Source organism: Scyliorhinus torazame, chromosome 2, assembly GCF_047496885.1.
Source record: "Scyliorhinus torazame isolate Kashiwa2021f chromosome 2, sScyTor2.1, whole genome shotgun sequence".
Classification (NCBI taxonomy): domain Eukaryota; kingdom Metazoa; phylum Chordata; class Chondrichthyes; order Carcharhiniformes; family Scyliorhinidae; genus Scyliorhinus; species Scyliorhinus torazame.
The window spans coordinates 121,075,730-121,092,763 of NC_092708.1; the positions used below are offsets into that span (position 1 = coordinate 121,075,730).

The 17,034-nt window shown below is 49.9% G+C and overlaps 1 protein-coding gene across 7 annotated transcripts in view; it reads left to right on the forward strand.

Moving 5' to 3' along the window:
- rapgef4a (Rap guanine nucleotide exchange factor 4a) overlaps positions 1–17,034 on the forward strand; it is a 631,693-nt gene that overhangs the window by 535,055 nt on the left and 79,604 nt on the right. The gene's annotated exons all lie outside the window — the stretch shown is intronic.

Here is a 17,034-nt window from a genome sequence, read left to right on the forward strand (position 1 = left end):
CTTACTCTGGGAATTCAATTTGCCACCTCACTGTCAATGCAGATAGCTCTGAGATAGGTGAAGGTGTCTACAGCCTTCAGGGCTGTGTCAATGATAGTTATAATAGATGGAATATGGTCAGAATTTGATGGAGTATCTCTGTCTTCCTAGAGCTGATGGTTAGTTGTCAACTGCTGCTAAAAACAGTCCATGATCCTTTAGAAGGTTACGATCACGGTGTGACACAAGCACACAGTCACCAGCAAACAGCAATTCCCGTATCGCCATCATTGATACCTTTGTTGCCGATTTCTGGTTGAAGAGATTGCCATCTGTTCTGAATTGAAGTATATTCCATCAATATTTCCAAGAAATGCCCCAGAAAGCATGGCAATAAAGAATATACTGAAGACACCCCCTGCTTCACACCACTTGTTACGTCAAGAGGTCAGTGCATTCACCACAGTCAGCGACTTAGGTCATCATGCCATGTTTAATAATAGTAATCTTTATTAGTGTCTCAAGTAGGCTTACATTAACATTGCAATGTAGTTACTGTGAAAATCCCCCAGTCGCCACATTACGGCGCCTGTTCAGAACGTCCAATTCACCTAACAAGCACGTCTTTCAGGACTTGTGGGCACGGGAGCAATAGGTCAGAAGGTGAGAGCATTGAGGGAGAACTAGGGAATAGGGACAGTGTGGCTCTGAGGCAGAGCAGACGGGGAGAAGTTGCTGAACACAGCGGGTCTGGTGGCCTGAAGTGCATATGTTTTAATGCAAGGAGCATTACGGGTAAGGCAGATGAACTTAGAGCTTGGATTACTACTTGGAACTATGATGTTGTTGCCATTACAGAGACCTGGTTGAGGGAAGGGCAGGATTGGCAGCTAAACGTTCCAGGATTTAGATGTTTCAGGCGGGATAGAGGGGGATGTAAAAAGGGAGGCGGAGTTGCACTACTTGTTCGGGAGAATATCACAGCTATACTGCGAGAGGACACCTCAGAGGGCAGTGAGGCTATATGGGTAGAGATCAGGAATAAGAAGGGTGCAGTCACAATGTTGGGGGTATACTACAGGCCTCCCAACAGCCAGCGGGAGATAGAGGAGCAGATAGGTAGACAGATTTTAGGAAAGAGTAAAAACAACAGGGTTGTGGTGATGGGAGACTTCAACTTCCCCAATATTGACTGGGACTCACTTAGTGCCAGGGGCTTAGACGGGGCGGAGTTTGTAAGGAGCATCCAGGGGGGCTTCTTAAAACAATATGTAAACAGTCCAACTAGGGAAGGGGCGGTACTGGACCTGGTATTGGGGAATGAGCCCGGCCAGGTGGTAGATGTTTCAGTAGGGGAGCATTTCGGTAACAGTGACCACAATTCAGTAAGTTTTAAAGTACTGGTGGACAAGGATAAGAGTGGTCCGAGGATGAATGTGCTAAATTGGGGGAAGGCTAATTATAACAATATTAGGCGGGAACTGAAGAACATAGATTGGGGGCGGATGTTTGAGGGCAAATCAACATCTGACACGTGGGAGGCTTTCAAGTGTCAGTTGAAAGGAATACAGGACAGGCATGTTCCTGTGAGGAAGAAAGATAAATACGGCAATTTTCGGGAACCTTGGATGACGAGTGATATTGTAGGCCTCGTCAAAAAGAAAAAGGAGGCATTTGTCAGGGCTAAAAGGCTGGGAACAGACGAAGCCTGTGTGGCATATAAGGAAAGTAGGAAGGAACTTAAGCAAGGAGTCAGGAGGGCTAGAAGGGGTCATGAAAAGTCATTGGCAAATAGGGTTAAGGAAAATCCCAAGGCTTTTTACACGTACATAAAAAGCAAGAGGGTAGCCAGGGAAAGGGTTGGCCCACTGAAGGATAGGCAAGGGAATCTATGCGTGGAGCCAGAGGAAATGGGCGAGGTACTAAATGAATACTTTGCATCAGTATTCACCAAAGAGAAGGAATTGGTAGATGTTGAGTCTGGAGAAGGGGGTGTAGATAGCCTGGGTCACATTGTGATCCAAAAAGACGAGGTGTTGGGTGTCTTAAAAAATATTAAGGTAGATAAGTCCCCAGGGCCTGATGGGATCTACCCCAGAATACTGAAGGAGGCTGGAGAGGAAATTGCTGAGGCCTTGACAGAAATCTTGGGATCCTCGCTGTCTTCAGGGGATGTCCCGGAGGACTGGAGAATAGCCAATGTTGTTCCTCTGTTTAAGAAGGGTAGCAAGGATAATCCCGGGAACTACAGGCCGGTGAGCCTTACTTCAGTGGTAGGGAAATTACTGGAGAGAATTCTTCGAGACAGGATCTACTCCCATTTGGAAGCAAATGGACGTATTAATGAGAGGCAGCACGGTTTTGTGAAGGGCAGGTCGTGTCTCACTAACTTGATAGAGTTTTTCGAGGAGGTCACTAAGATGATTGATGCAGGTAGGGCAGTAGATGTTGTCTATATGGACTTCAGTAAGGCCTTTGACAAGGTCCCTCATGGTAGATTAGTACAAAAGGTGAAGTCACACGGGATCAGGGGTGAACTGGCAAGGTGGATACAGAACTGGCTAGGCCATAGAAGGCAGAGTGTAGCAATGGAGGGATGCTTTTCTAATTGGAGGGCTGTGACCAGTGGTGTTCCACAGGGATCAGTGCTGGCACCTTTGCTCTTTGTAGTATATATAAATGATTTGGAGGAAAATGTAACTGGTCTGATTTGTAAGTTTGCAGACGACACAAAGGTTGGTGGAATTGCGGATAGCGATGAGGACTGTCTGAGGATACAGCAGGATTTAGATTGTCTGGAGACTTGGGCGGAGAGATGGCAGATGGAGTTTAATCCGGACAAATGTGAGGTAATGCATTTTGGAAGGGCTAATGCAGGTAGGGAATATACAGTGAATGGTAGAACCCTCAAGAGTATTGAAAGTCAAAGAGATCTAGGAGTACAGGTCCACAGGTCATTGAAAGGGGCAACACAGGTGGAGAAGGTAGTCAAGAAGGCATACGGCATGCTTGCCTTCATTGGCCGGGGCATTGAGTATAAGAATTGGCAAGTCATGTTGCAGCTGTATAGAACCTTAGTTAGGCCACAATTGGAGTATAGTGTTCAATTCTGGTCGCCACACTACCAGAAGGATGTGGAGGCTTTAGAGAGGGTACAGAAGAGATTTACCAGAATGTTGCCTGGTATGGAGGGCATAAGCTATGAGGAGCGATTGAATAAACTCGGTTTGTTCTCCCTGGAACGAAGTAGGTTGAGGGGCGACCTGATAGAGGTATACAAAATTATGAGGGGCATAGACAGAGTGGATAGTCAGAGGCTTTTCCCCAGGGTAGAGGGGTCAATTACTAGGGGGCATAGGTTTAAGGTGAGAGGGGCAAGGTTTAGAGTAGATGTACGAGGCAAGTTTTTTACGCAGAGGGTAGTGGGTGCCTGGAACTCACTACCGGAGGAGGTAGTGGAAGCAGGGACGATAGGGACATATCTTGACAAATATATGAATAGGATGGGAATAGAAGGATACGGACCCAGGAAGTGTAGAAGATTGTAGTTTAGTCGGGCAGTATGGTCGGCACGGGCTTGGAGGGCCGAAGGGCCTGTTCCTGTGCTGTACATTTCTTTGTTCTTTGTTCTTTGTGGGAGAAATCTGAGTACCGGAGTGTGGTCGTATGCATTAGGGGTCATGTGGGACTGTGAAGCCGTGATGTCATTGGCTGACAGATCCCGGGTCCTGGTTGGACGTTGACCTCTAGCTCCGCCCTGAAGGCGGAGTGTAAGTACCAGGAGTCCTCCCCGCAGGCAGTCTACTACTGAACTGCGGGGGAACAGTCACGCTTAATAAAGCCTCATCGACTTCACTCTATTCGTCTCTCAGAGTCTTTGTGCGCTACAATTTATTAAGCGTGACGAAAGGACTATGGAGCTCAGGATCATCCCGGAATGCCTGAGGATCAGCCCCCACGCAGTGAACGCAGCAGCAGCTTTCAAGCACTGGCAGACTTGTTTCGAGGCCTACCTCAGAACGGCCCCCGGCCGGGTCACAGAAGACCAAAAACTACAGGTCCTGCACTCGAGGTTAAGCACGGAGATTTTCTCCCTCATCGAAGACGCAGAGGATTTCCAGACGGCGTTCGCAGCACTAAAAAGTCTCTATGTTCGCCCAGTAAACCAGATCTACGCTCGCTATCAACTCGCAACGAGACGGCAAAGTCCCGGAGAATCGATAGATGAATTCTACGCCGCGCTACTAATTTTGGGACGGGCCTGCAGCTGCCCACCAGTGAACGCAAATGAACACACGGACATGTTAATGCGCGATGCTTTTGTGGCAGGTATGAACTGCTCCCAAATCCGCCAAAGACTTTTAGAAAAAGAGTCGCTAGGACTCTCAGAGGCACGGGCCCTAGCAGCCTCCCTAGATGTGGCCGCGCGAAACACCCTACGGCCCCGACCGCGCGGCAGCCCGTTGGGCTCCGTACGCACCCGTCGCGACAAACCCACCCCCCCCGGACACCCCACAGGCTTGCGCGGTTCAAACGCCAAGTCGCACCGGGGGAGCCCGCTGCTATTTCTGCGGCCAGGCGAAACACCCCCGGCAGCGCTTCCCGGCCCGCGCAGCGATCTGTAAGAGCTGCGGGAAAAAGGGCCATTTCGCGGCTGTGTGCCGGTCCCGGGAGGTCGCCGCTGTCCCAGGAGAACAGGGAGCCCTGCACGCCATTTACGCTCCCCAACCCCCCCAGCGCCCCATGTACGACCCGCAGGCGCAACCACTCTGGGTCCCGACCACCGCTCTCCCCGGAGAACAGGGAGCCCTGCACGCCTTTTACGCTCCCCAACCCCCCCCCCCCCCCCCGCGCCCCATGTATGACCCGCCGGCGCTACCACTTTGGATCCCGCCCACCGCTGTCCCCAGAGAAGAGGGAGTCCTGCGTGTTCCTAACGCTCCCCAACCCCCCCAGCGCCCCATGTGCGACCCGCAGGCGCCGTCATTTTGGGTCCCGGCCACCACGAGGGGAGGAAGGGCGCCGCCATCTTGGACCACCCCAGACCTGTGCGACGCATGGAGGCGGCCATTTTGTCCACCCCCGCCGCCATCTTGTGACCCCCCAGCCATGTGCGATTCATGGGGGCAGCCATCTTGTTCACCCCCGACGCCATCTTGGACGGCAACAACGGACCCCAGTGTCGACGGCTCCACGGGGTTCGAAGAAGACGCTCAACCATTACAACCACGTCTGGCTTCAATGACGCTGGACCAAGCACGGCCCCGGACGCTCCAGACGACGACGACAACGGTGCTGATAAACGGGCATGAGACACCATGCCTGGTCGACTCCGGGAGCACGGAGAGCTTTATCCACCCCGACACGGTAAGACCATCTTTGACCATCTCTCCCAGCGCACAAAATATTTCCCTAGCTGCAGGATCCCACTCCGTACAGATCAAAGGTTTCTGCATAGTTACCCTAACGGTGCAAGGGAGGGAGTTCAAAAACTACAGGCTCTACGTCCTTCCCCAACTCTGCGCCCCCACATTACTGGGATTAGACTTCCAGTGCAATCTACAGAGCCTAACCTTCAAATTCGGCGGCCCAATACCCCCACTCACTATCTGCGGCCTCGCAACCCTCAAGGTTCAACCCCCATCCTTGTTTGCAAACCTCACCCCGGATTGCAAACCCGTCGCCACTAGGAGCAGACGGTACAGCGCCCAGGACCGGACCTTCATTCGGTCCGAAGTCCAGCGGCTACTAAAGGAAGGCATAATCCAGGCCAGCAATAGACCCTGGAGAGCACAGGTGGTAGTAGTAAAGACAGGGGAGAAGCAAAGGATGGTCATAGACTATAGCCAGACCATCAACAGGTACACACAACTAGACGCGTACCCTCTCCCCCGCATATCCGACATGGTCAATCGGATTGCCCAATATAAGGTCTTCTCCACCGTGGACCTCAAGTCCGCCTACCATCAGCTCCCCATCCGCCCAAGTGACCGCAAGTACACAGCCTTCGAGGCAGACGGGCGATTATACCATTTCCTAAGGGTCCCATTTGGCGTCACAAACGGGGTCTCGGTCTTCCAACGAGAGATGGACCGAATGGTTGATCAACACGGGTTACGGGCCACGTTCCCGTATCTCGACAATGTAACCATCTGCGGCCACGATCAGCAGGACCACGACGCCAACCTCCAAAAATTCCTCCAGACCGCTAAAGCCTTCAACCTCACGTACAACGAGGACAAGTTTGTTTTTAGCACCAACCGGCTAGCCATCCTGGGCTACGTAGTGCGCAATGGGATAATAGGCCCCGACCCCGAACGTATGCGCGCCCTCATGGAATTTCACCCTCCCGCACTGCTCAAAAGCCCTAAAACGCTGCCTGGGGTTCTTTTCATACTACGCCCAGTGGGCTCCCCAGTACGCAGACAAGGCCCGCCCCCTAATACAGACCACGACCTTCCCTCTGTCGACAGAGGCTTGCCAGGCCTTCAGCCGCATCAAAGCGGATATTGCAAAGGCCACGATGCGCGCCATCGACGAGTCCCTCCCCTTCCAGGTCGAGAGCGACGCCTCCGACGTAGCTCTAGCGGCCACCCTTAACCAAGCGGGCAGGCCCGTGGCCTTTTTCTCCCGAACCCTCCACGCTTCAGAAATCCGCCACTCCTCAGTGGAAAAGGAAGCCCAAGCCATAGTGGAAGCGGTGCGACATTGGAGGCATTACCTGGCCGGCAGGAGATTCACTCTCCTCACGGACCAACGGTCGGTAGCCTTCATGTTCGATAATGCACAGCGGGGCAAAATCAAAAACGACAAGATCTTAAGGTGGAGGATCGAGCTCTCCACCTTCAACTACGAGATCTTGTATCGTCCCGGAAAGCTGAACGAGCCGTCCGATGCCCTATCCCGCGGCACATGTGCCAACGCACAAATTAACCGCCTCCAAACCCTCCACGAGGACCTCTGCCACCCGGGGGTCACTCGGTTCTACCACGTTATTAAGTCCCGCAACCCCCCATACTCTTTAGAGGAGGTCCGTACAGTCACAAGGAACTGCCACATCTACGCAGAATGCAAACCGCATTTTTTCAGGCCGGATGGTGCGCACCTGATTAAGGCTTCCCGCCCCTTTGAACGCCTTAGTCTGGATTTCAAAGGACCCCTCCCCTCCACCGACCGCAACATATACTTCCTTAATGTGGTGGACGAGTACTCCCGCTTCCCATTCGCCATCCCCTGCCCTGACATGACCGCGGCCACAGTCATTAAAGCCCTGAACACCATATTCACACTGTTCGGTTGCCCCGCATACGTCCACAGCGACAGGGGGTCCTCCTTCATGAGTGACGAGCTGCGCCAGTTCCTGCTCAGCAACGGTATAGCCTCGAGCAGGACGACCAGCTACAACCCTGGGGGAACGGGCAAGTAGAGAGGGAGAACGGCACGGTCTGGAAGACCGTCCTACTGGCCCTACGGTCCAGTGACCTCCCAGTTTCACGGTGGCAGGAGGTCCTCCCGGACGCCCTCCACTCCATCCGGTCACTACTGTGTACTAGCACTAACCAAACGCCTCATGAGCGCCTCCTTGTCTTCCCCAGGAAGTCCTCCTCTGGAACGTCGCTGCTGACCTGGCTGGCGGCCCCAGGACCCATCTTGCTCCGAAAACATGTGCGGGCGCACAAGTCGGACCCGTTGGTCGAAAGGGTTCACCTCCTTCACGCGAACCCACAGTACGCTTACGTGGAGTACCCCGACGGCCGACAGGACACGGTCTCCCTGCGAGATCTGGCGCCCGCCGGCAACACACACACCCCCCCGACACCAATCACCCCCTTCCTGCCACCGCCGCACCCCGCGACCGCCCCCTTCCCAGGAGGATCGGTCCTCCTCCCAGGCCCGACCAGGAGTGAAGCCCAAGCTGAAACCGTAAGGCTCCCGGAGACGACAACACCGGAACAAGAACCACCACCACCACCGGGGCCGAGGCGATCGACACGGACGACCAGACCGCCCGACCAACTCGTGGCGTCGATCTAACACTACAATATGTGGACTTTTAACGAGAACATTTTGCCTTTTTCTCCTGACGATTACTGTAAATAGTTCGAAACAAAAAAAAACCTTGTACATACTGTAATGACATGCGAAAGTTTTCCTCCCAGGACCAACCTTGTAAACCCTTACCACCATGCGAAGCATCACCCCGCCGGGTTCATTTTTAACAAGGGGTGAATGTGGTAGTATGCATTAGGGGTCATGTGGGACTGTGAAGCCGTGATGTCATTGGCTGACAGATCCCGGGTCCTGGTTGGACGTTGACCTCTAGCTCCGCCCTGAAGGCGGAGTATAAGTACCAGGAGTCCCCCCCGCAGGCAGTCTACTACTGAACTGCGGGGGAACAGTCACGCTTAATAAAGCCTCATCGACTTCACTCTATTCGTCTCTCGGAGTCTTTGTGCGCTACACGGAGGAAACCCACGCATATATGGGGAGAACGTGCAGACTCCGCACAGACAGTGACCCAGCGGGGAATCGAACCTGTGTCCCTGGTGCTGTGAAGCAACAGTGGAGGCCTCAATTCCCTACCATCCAGCAGCATCATTCTGCCTGCCTGAAAGGAAAATTTTCAACTTGGAACTGCTGCTCCGCCAACTCCATCTGCCACATTTGGATCCTAGAGCTGCAAACATCATCCTGCACACTATCTCAGTCACCTATGACCTTCCCTTCATCATATTAACCTTGACTTCTGTGACCTTTGAGCTACTTGCCATCACTTTTGATGAACTGTCTGGCAACCTAAAACTGTTCCTGGCATTCTGGGCCTGCCAACTGTCATCCCTTGCCCTTCCTCTTCACCCTTGACCTTCCCTCAGTTACCCTTGATCTTCCCTCTATCTTCCCTCTATCATGCCTGTCCTGCCTTCAGTGGAGATGACCCCACCCCCCCCCACTTTGTACCTAAGATTCATCTTTGGGGTGTCATGACCTGACTTCCCTTCCTCAGAGAGCCATACTCTATCCTTCTTGGAGCCACTACTATGCGACCTCTCTCCCTCAGACAGCCATGCCTCAACTTCCCTGGAGAACCTCAACCTCCCTGGAGAGCTGCCACCCAAAGTAACAACTCAGTCTGCTTTCCCCTTGTCCAAGAAGGTTCTCCACACAAGAAAAGCAGCTCCTCTTCATTCTAACTCCCATCAGGAAAACTACCTTACCTGCTGCACACTACCTTTAACCAGTCATGAATCTGAAGGCACGTGGTTCTCGTTTGCTGCCGACTTAAATTGTGAAGGTATAATTTAATCTAGAAAATGTGCTCTAATGAAGTTGTATGAAATGCTAATGCATTGATATAGATAATAATACTAATCATGATTGTCACAAGTAGGCTCACTGCAATGAAGTTACTGTGAAAAGCCCCTAGTAGCCACGACAAATCATAATCCACTGCCAGTTTACTTCCCACCTTCCATCCTGCCATTTGGAAGCTGATATTTCACTTCCTGTACAATTAAAGGCCCCACCCACCTCCCTTCCTACTGCCAGGAGCTTCACTGAGTCCTGCTGGCCCTTCATTCTCCTGGACACCATCCCAATCCTGATGGTCATGCTTGAAGTCGCTTGTCACAATGAGCCTGTCTAACTGAGAGAGAGATTTTCAAATTGCTCTGTTCAATTCCTTATGAATTTGCCCTTGATATTGTCAGGACTAGTTATTGTTGGAGCGTATAATAATAATGTTTATTATTGTCACAAGTAGGCTTACATTAACACTGCAATGAAGTTACTGTGAAAAGTCCCTAGTCGCCACACTCCGGCACCTGTTCGGGTACACAGAGGGAGAATTCAGAATGTCCAAATTACCTAACAGCATGTCTTTCGGGACTTGTGGGAGTAAACCTACGTGAACATGGGTAGAACATGCAGACTCCGCACAGACAGTGACCCAAGCCGGGAATCAAACCTTGGACCCTGGAGCTGTGAAGCAACAGTGCTAACCACTGTGCTACCATGCTATGCACTGATGCTTGTCTGTTCACAAGAGGTAGGCATAAAGCCATGAGAAAAATCTGTATGCCCTTAGGGAGACTACCCAAGCCTTGTTGTCAGACTTGATGTGAAAGCCATGCCTGCCTCACACCTCCCAATTTTTGGCTTTTTTATCCAGAACAATATGTAACCTAGCCTGCTCATGGCTCCATTAGCTGGCCTCCTCCGCTAGGCAGGTTTTGTGTAAAGTTTTCTACCGACCTGAACAGTTCTGTGCTGGGGTTGGGAGCTGTTGGCTTTTAGAGTTCAGATATTCCAAGAATCTTAAGTACAGTTACCACTTTTTTCACCACCTGCAATATATTATCGTGTGGGTGAATACCACAAGAGTGCATATTGGGACATAATGTGCAAAAGAGTCAGTAAGGTGTGTACACAAGAAACACCTCCAAGTGAGTTGATTACAGTGGAAATGGATTGCGCTTGGCCAGGCCCACTCTCTTGGTCTTGCAAATTGGTACATGGTGGCTTAACAAATTAATATGTCTGCAGATGTGGTCGATAGTAATGGATGTTCTGTATCACCTTGTGTGCCCTGAACAGTGAACGAGACATCTGTCCACACAATTGTGCTGCAATAATTTCAGTACCAGTAAGGGAATAATACCATTTCCTCTGCTAAATCTGTCATGGCAACATTTTTGGGGGGGTCACTTAAAAAAAATGGCTGGAGATGAGCGCCCTCCTTCCCATGTGGACACCAGCCCACAATGCTCCCCTCTCCTGGTTTGGCCTGCGAACTGAGCAGTTACTGGGATGTGTCTGCTGCTGTGCACAAGCTACCATGTGGAGCAGAGGGGATGTATGTGGCATTGTGGCAATGTTGTTGGACTAGTAATCCACAGGTTCACATCCCAGCACAGTAGTCAGAAATGTGATTCAAGTACTACTGAAAATGTCACAGGTGAGAACTGGGAGGGTGTCGCGTGCTAAGAGCTAGTGTCTATGGGGTCAAACAAAACATTTTAAATTGAAAAAACAGGAAGTGAGGTTTTTCTTTACCAGAGGATGATCAGCCTGGAGAACAGAATTCCAGAGGTCGAAGGTCGGCATGTGGCACAGTGGTTAGCACTGGGACTGCGGTGCTGAGGACGCGGGTTCGAATCCCAGCCCTGGGGAACTGTCCTTGTGGAGTTTGCACATTCTCCCCATGTCTACGTGGGTTTCACCTCCACAACCCAAAGATGCACAGGTTAGGTGGATTGGCCATGCTAAATTGCCCTTTAATTGGAAAAAAATAAAAATTTAAAAAAAATAATTGGGTACTCTAAATTTATTGGACTTGGACTTGGACTCCATCGGATAGCGAGAGAACCTGAGAACATCTCAGAAGGTAAGCAAGTGATTTTTACTTTTATACCTTTTTCAAATTGTGTGTGTCGGGGGGGAAACTGAAGTGACATCACAGAAAAGCTGTGACCTGAGTGGCTGGTTGGGATTCTAACCTAAATTTTTTTTTTGACGATTTGGGAACTAATTAAACATAATAACTTAATTATAATTTAGAGGATATCTAAGCCAGAGATCTGAGGATATTATAGTTAGCTATCGCATTTCTATTAGAAATCTAGTGCTAGGAAACAGATAGTTGACAGTAACTTTGTAATTTAAAAAAAAAAGTATTTATAAAAAAAAAAGACAAATTTTAATTTTAATTAATTGACGCAATGTCAGTTAGAGGGGTGCTGTGCTCTGACTGTGAGATGTGGCAGGTCCGGGAGGCTTCCAGCGTCCTGGATGGCTTCATCTGCAGAAAGTGCACCCAACTGCAGCTCCTCACAGACCGCATGGTTCGGTTGGAGCAGCAATTGGATGCACTTAGGAGCATGCAGGTGGCGGAAAGCGTCATAGATCGCAGTTATGTAAGTGTGGTCACACCCAAGGTGCAGGCAGAGAAATGGGTGACCACCAGAAAGGGCAGGCAGTCAGTGCAGGAATCCCCTGTGGTTGTCCCCCTCTCGAACAGATATACCCCTTTGGATACTGTCGGGGGGGATAGCCTATCAGGGGAAAACAGCAGCAGCCAGAGCAGTGGCACCACGGCTGGCTCTGATGTTCAGAAGGGAGGGTCAAAGCGCAGAAGAGTAATAGTTATAGGGGACTCTATAGTCAGGGGAACAGATAGGCGCTTCTGTGGACGTGAAAGAGACTCCAGGATGGTATGTTGCCTCCCTGGTGCCAGGGTCCAGGATGTCTCCGAACGGGTAGAGGGAATCCTGAAGGGGGAGGGCAAACAGGTAGAGGTCGTTGTACATATTGGTACTAACGACATAGGCAGGAAGGGGCATGAGGTCCTGCAGCAGGAGTTCAGGGAGCTAGGCAGAAAGTTAAAAGACAGGACCTCAAGGGTTGTAATCTCGGGATTACTCCCTGTGCCACGTGTCAGTGAGGCTAGAAATAGGAAGATAGAGCAGACAAACACGTGGCTAAACAGCTGGTGTAGGAGGGAGGGTTTCTGTTATCTGGACCACTGGGAGCTCTTCCGGGGCAGGTGTGACCTGTATAAGATGGACGGGTTGCATCTAAACCGGAGAGGCATAAATATCCTGGCCGCGAGATTTGCTAGTGTCACACGGGAGGGTTTAAACTAGTATGGCAGGGGGGTGGGCACGGGAGCAATAGGTCAGAAGGTGAGAGCGTTGAGGGAGAACTAGGGAATATGGACAGTGTGGCTCTGAGGCAGAGCAGACGGGGAGAAGTTGCTGAACACAGCGGGTCTGGTGGCCTGAAGTGCATATGTTTTAATGCAAGGAGCATTACGGGTAAGGAAGATGAACTTAGAGCTTGGATTACTACTTGGAACTACGATGTTGTTGCCATTACAGAGACCTGGTTGAGGGAAGGGCAGGATTGGCAGCTAAACGTTCCAGGATTTAGATGTTTCAGGCGGGATAGAGGGGGATGTAAAAGGGGAGGCGGAGTTGCGCTACTTGTTCAGGAGAGTATCACAGCTATACAGCGAGAGGACACCTCAGAGGGCAGTGAGGCTATATGGGTAGAGATCAGGAATAAGAAGGGTGCAGTCACAATGTTGGGGGTATACTACAGGCCTCCCAACAGCCAGCGGGAGATAGAGGAGCAGATAGGTAGACAGATTTTGGAAAAGAGTAAAAACAACAGGGTTGTGGTGATGGGAGACTTCAACTTCCCCAATATTGACTGGGACTCACTTAGTGCCAGGGGCTTAGACGGGGCAGAGTTTGTAAGGAGCATCCAGGAGGGCTTCTTAAAACAATATGTAAACAGTCCAACTAGGGAAGAGGCGGTACTGGACCTGGTATTGGGGAATGAGCCCGGCCAGGTGGTAGATGTTTCAGTAGGGGAGCATTTCGGTAACAGTGACCACAATTCAGTAAGTTTTAAAGTACTGGTGGACAAGGATAAGAGTGGTCCGAGGATGAATGTGCTAAATTGGGGGAAGGCTAATTATAACAATATTAGGCGGGAACTGAAGAACATAGATTGGGGGCGGATGTTTGAGGGCAAATCAACATCTGACATGTGGGAGGCTTTCAAGTGTCAGTTGATAGGAATACAGGACAGGCATGTTCCTGTGAGGAAGAAAGATAAATACGGCAATTTTCGGGAACCTTGGATGACGAATGATATTGTAGGCCTCGTCAAAAAGAAAAAGGAGGCATTTGTCAGGGCTAAAAGGCTGGGAACAGACGAAGCCTGTGTGGCATATAAGGAAAGTAGGAAGGAACTTAAGCAGGGAGTCAGGAGGGCTAGAAGGGGTCATGAAAAGTCATTGGCAAATAGGGTTAAGGAAAATCCCAAGGCTTTTTACACTTACATAAAAAGCAAGAGGGTAGCCAGGGAAAGGGTTGGCCCACTGAAGGATAGGCAAGGGAATCTATGTGTGGAGCCAGAGGAAATGGGCGAGGTACTAAATGAATACTTTGCATCAGTATTCACCAAAGAGAAGGAATTAGTAGATGTTGAGTCTGGAGAAGGGGGTGTAGATAGCCTGGGTCACATTGTGATCCAAAAAGACGAGGTGTTGGGTGTCTTAAAAAATATTAAGGTAGATAAGTCCCCAGGGCCGGATGGGATCTACCCCAGAATACTGAAGGAGGCTGGAGAGGAAATTGCTGAGGCCTTGACAGAAATCTTTGGATCCTCGCTGTCTTCAGGGGATGTCCCGGAGGACTGGAGAATAGCCAATGTTGTTCCTCTGTTTAAGAAGGGTGGCAGGGATAATCCCGGGAACTACAGGCCGGTGAGCCTTACTTCAGTGGTAGGGAAATTACTGGAGAGAATTCTTCGAGACAGGATCTACTCCCATTTGGAAGCAAATGGACGTATTAGTGAGAGGCAGCACGGTTTTGTGAAGGGGAGGTCGTGTCTCACTAACTTGATAGAGTTTTTCGAGGAGGTCACTAAGATGATTGATGCAGGTAGGGCAGTAGATGTTGTCTATATGGACTTCAGTAAGGCCTTTGACAAGGTCCCTCATGGTAGACTAGTACAAAAGGTGAAGTCACACGGGATCAGGGGTGAACTGGCAAGGTGGATACAGAACTGGCTAGGCCATAGAAAGCAGAGGGTAGCAATGGAGGGATGCTTTTCTAATTGGAGGGCTGTGACCAGTGGTGTTCCACAGGGATCAGTGCTGGGACCTTTGCTCTTTGTAGTATATATAAATGATTTGGAGGAAAATGTAACTGGTCTGATTAGTAAGTTTGCAGACGACACAAAGGTTGGTGGAATTGCGGATAGCGATGAGGACTGTCTGAGGATACAGCAGGATTTAGATTGTCTGGAGACTTGGGCGGAGAGATGGCAGATGGAGTTTAACCTGGACAAATGTGAGGTAATGCATTTTGGAAGGGCTAATGCAGGTAGGGAATATACAGTGAATGGTAGAACCCTCAAGAGTATTGAAAGTCAAAGAGATCTAGGAGTACAGGTCCACAGATCACTGAAAGGGGCTACACAGGTGGAGAAGGTAGTCAAGAAGGCATACGGCATGCTTGCCTTCATTGGCCGGGGCATTGAGTATAAGAATTGGCAAGTCATGTTGCAGCTGTATAGAACCTTAGTTAGGCCACACTTGGAGTATAGTGTTCAATTCTGGTCGCCACACTACCAGAAGGATGTGGAGGCTTTAGAGAGGGTGCAGAAGAGATTTACCAGAATGTTGCCTGGTATGGAGGGCATAAGCTATGAGGAGCGATTGAATAAACTCGGTTTGTTCTCACTGGAACGAAGGAGGTTGAGGGGCGACCTGATAGAGGTATACAAAATTATGAGGGGCATAGACAGAGTGGATAGTCAGAGGCTTTTCCCCAGGGTAGAGGGGTCAATTACTAGGGGGCATAGGTTTAAGGTGAGAGGGGCAAAGTTTAGAGTAGATGTACGAGGCACGTTTTTTACGCAGAGGGTAGTGGGTGCCTGGAACGCACTACCGGAGGAGGTAGTGGAGGCAGGGACGATAGGGACATTTAAGGGGCATCTTGACAAATATATGAATAGGATGGGAATAGAAGGATACGGACCCAGGAAGTGTAGAAGATTGTAGTTTAGTCGGGCAGTATGGTCGGCACGGGCTTGGAGGGCCGAAGGGCCTGTTCCTGTGCTGTACATTTCTTTGTTCTTTGTGGATGTCAGGCAAAGTAAAATTAGCCTCCAGGAATTGACTGAACATTCCTTGTTGAGTTTAGTGTAATTTTGGTTCCCTTTTGGGAAAAATATCTTTCTGTTCCAGTAAAAATAACAAAAGGTTGCCCTCTCTTTTATTTGTGGTAAACCTGCTTGACATCAGTTTAAAATCCATGATTGACACTCACCTTCCTCATGTGGAAGGTTAATTCAAACAGTCTCTTTCTGGTACTGTATATTGAATTTCATCACAAAGCACAATCTCGCCTAAGCACAATTTCGGCCAAAAAAACTGAGGATGAGGAAACAAATGGGTGTTGCTCGTTTTGTTGTGGTTGAGATTGTTTTTTGTGCTTGTTGGTGACTTTAACGTCTAGGGCGGCGCGGTAGCACGGTAGTTAGCAGTGTTGCTGATTGGGTCACTATCTGTGGAGTCTGCACGTTTTCCCCGTGTCTGCGTGGGTTTCTTCCGGGTGCTCCGGTTTTCCTCCCATAAGTCTCGAAAGACATGGTTGTTGGGTAATTTGGACATTCTGAATTCTCCCTCTGTGTATCCGAACAGGTGCCGGAGTGAGGCGGCTAGGGGATTTTCACAGTAACTTCATTTGCAGTGTTAATTTAAGCCTACTTGTGAAAATAATAAAAGATTATTATTATTAGTTCAATCACTACATTAAAATAGTATCAAAGCAAAAGATCTTGGGCTGGATTCTCCACTGTTGGGATTCTCCGTTGCGCTGGCAGCTGGGGGATTTCCCGACGGTGTGGGGCTGCCCACAATGGGATGCCCCAATTGCCGGTTGGCGAGATGGAGAATCCCGGGGGGGCACCACACCACAAATCTAATGTGACGGGATGGAGAATCCCGCCCCTTGTATTTTTTTTTTACTTTTAGGTATTTGTTTTCTTGTTTCTTTTGCTCTCAAATGGCTTGATGGGTAAAAACATGAACATTAAGAGGCGAGGAAGATCTATGAATTCATTCCTGGCCTGTTTTGGATTATTTCTCAGCCAGCTCAGTGTTGGAATGGTAGCTTTAATGTTCCCTGTCGGAGAGGGGAGAATTCTGCTAAATCTCAGAATTCAAATCATAGGATCATCGAATTTACAGCGCAGAAGGAGGCCATTCGGCCCATTGAGTCTGTACTGGCCCCCGGAAAGAGTACCCCACCCAAGCCCACACCTCCTACCCATCCCTGTAACCCTACCTAACCTTTTTGGACACCAAGGGCAATTTATCATGGCCAATCCACCTAACCTGCACATCTTTGGCCTGGAAATATGCTGGAAATGTGCTCAAGACAGAATGTGAACATGTTTGGTGATTATTCTGTGGTCAAATAGCATGTTGGTGATACTTCCTGTTGGAACTTGCACAGAAGTATCAGAGAAAACCTACCC